The sequence below is a fragment of the Penaeus vannamei genome, chromosome 11, assembly GCF_042767895.1.
Source record: "Penaeus vannamei isolate JL-2024 chromosome 11, ASM4276789v1, whole genome shotgun sequence".
Taxonomy (NCBI): Eukaryota; Metazoa; Arthropoda; class Malacostraca; order Decapoda; family Penaeidae; genus Penaeus; species Penaeus vannamei.
In genome coordinates this window covers 25,110,726-25,113,225 of record NC_091559.1, presented here as the reverse complement: position 1 = coordinate 25,113,225, position 2,500 = coordinate 25,110,726, and the positions used below count along the sequence as shown (strand labels likewise).

The 2,500-nt window shown below is 26.7% G+C and overlaps 1 protein-coding gene across 1 annotated transcript in view; it reads right to left on the bottom strand.

Moving 5' to 3' along the window:
• The window catches only part of LOC113802663 (uncharacterized), a 192,958-nt gene that overhangs the window by 144,693 nt on the left and 45,765 nt on the right, over positions 1-2,500 (bottom strand). The gene's annotated exons all lie outside the window — the stretch shown is intronic.

Below are 2,500 nucleotides of genomic sequence, written 5' to 3'. Positions count from 1 at the left end.
GGGAGAGAGAGAGAGAGAGAGAGAGATGAAGAAAAAGCTTATATTGGCTTTATCGGTATCAATATTATCATCTTTATTATTGTCATAATTATCATTATCATTATGATTATTATTATCATCATTGTCATTATTATTATATTCATTATCATCATTATGATAATTATCATTACCATTATTATTACCATCATTATCATTGTTATTATTATCATTGTTGTTATTATCATCATAATTATTACAATTATTGTTATCATTATTGTTGCTACTACTATTACTATCGTTATTACCATTATTATTATTGTTTTTGTCATCATAGTTATCATTAATTACATCATTATCATCATCATCATTATCATTGTCTTCATCATTAGGATTATTAAATATTATCATTAGCATTAGCATTAGCATTATCATCATCATTTCTATTATGATTTGTATAATTATCATCATTATTATCATTACTATTATTATCATCATCATTATTGTTATCATTATTATTATCATCATTAACATTATCATAATCATCATTGATGTCATTATTATGATTCTTTTTATTGATTTCATTCTATCATTACTATCATTATTATTGCTATCTTCATCTTTGTTGTTATATTTATTATTATTATTATTATTATTATTATCATTACTATTATTGTTATCATTACTATTACTATTATTATTATTATTATCATTATTATTATTATTATCATTATCATTATTATTATCATTTTTATTTGTTTTGTTATTATTATTATCATTATCATTATCATTTTTATTTGTTTGTTATTATTACTGTCATTATTATCATCATTATAGTTATCTTTAGTGTTATCATTATTGTTATTAGCATTATCATTATTGTCATTATCATTATAATTATCATTATTATCACTGAAGCTATTGTCATAACTTTTATCATTGATATCATTTTTAACATTATCATTATCATTGTTATTTTCATAGTTATCATTGCTATTATCGTTGTTGTTATCCTTATTATCATCATTATTATTATTACTATTATAATTATTATTACTATCATTATTATTATTATCATTGTTGCTATTATACTTATCATCATTATCATTACGGATGTCATCACCATTGTTATTGTTATTGCTATTGCTATCTTTATCAATATAACTATCATCATTGAAGTTAGTAGTTATAGTAGTAGTAGTCTTATTACTAGTACTACTTCTACTACTTTAATCATAGTTGTTATTATCATTATCATAATTATCATTATCATTGACAATAATATCATTACCATCATTGCCATCATTATCATCATTATCATCAATATTACCATCATTACTGTTACCATCTTCATTATTATTACTGTTATCCTTATCATCATCATCGTCATCATAGTAATGCAAATAATAATGATAACGGCAACATCAATGATAAAAAAAGAACAACGATATCAAAGTAGCAATAAGAAACGATAACATTAATATCCATTATCACACACTCTTGTCACCCGCACCATCACGTCCAGGGACTCCATAACACGAGACAGAAGCTGCAACCAAGAACAGGCAACCAATATATTGAGAGCAAACAAAAATAACAACACGAGGGTAAACACCGCTACCCTACTGAGATTAGATCCCCTGCAAACAACAATGCGCCATCTGTAAACATGGGACATTTAACGACACGGAGGTGTGTGAGAGAGAGGGAGGGGAGGGAGGGAGAGAGGGAGGGAGAGAGAGAGAGAGAGAGAGAGAGGTGGGATAGATAGATAGATAGAGAGGGGGGGAGGAATGGTAGAGGGAGAAGGAAATGGGTGGGAGAGAGAGAGAGAGACAGGCAGACAGAGAGAGAGAAACAGAGAGAGAGACAGAGACAGAGAAACAGACAAAGAGATAGAAAGAGGCGGAAGGAGAAAAAAAGAGATGAAGGTGAAAAAAAGGAGAGAGAGAGAAGAAATGAGAAATATATAAGAGAAGGTAAACGAAACACTCGCCTGGAAAAGCTTCCGCCAAACACACGATCGCAATATTTTTCTTCTTGTCCTTTTCATCCACTAGTAATAACTACCATTATTGTTATCATTATCATTATTATCATTGGCGTTGTCACTGTTATCATTACCGTTGTTGTCCCATGTTTTGTTTTTACATTCTTTGATCATCATTGCTATCTTTATTGTCATCTTTATCATTATCGTTATCATCATGATTATTATCATTTTTGTTATGATTATCTTTATCATTATCATTATCATTGTTATCTTTGTTAATAACATTATCATAATTTTTATTATCATCATCATTATTATAACTGTTATCATGATTATTATCATTATTTTCATTTTTATTATTACTATCATCATCATCATTGCATTATCATTTTCATTAGCATTATTGTTATTAGCATTATTATTGTTATTATTATCATGATGATTATTATTATCATCATTATTATTATTGTTATTATTCTCATTATCATGATTATCATTATCATTATTATATTCATTATTCTTATCATCATT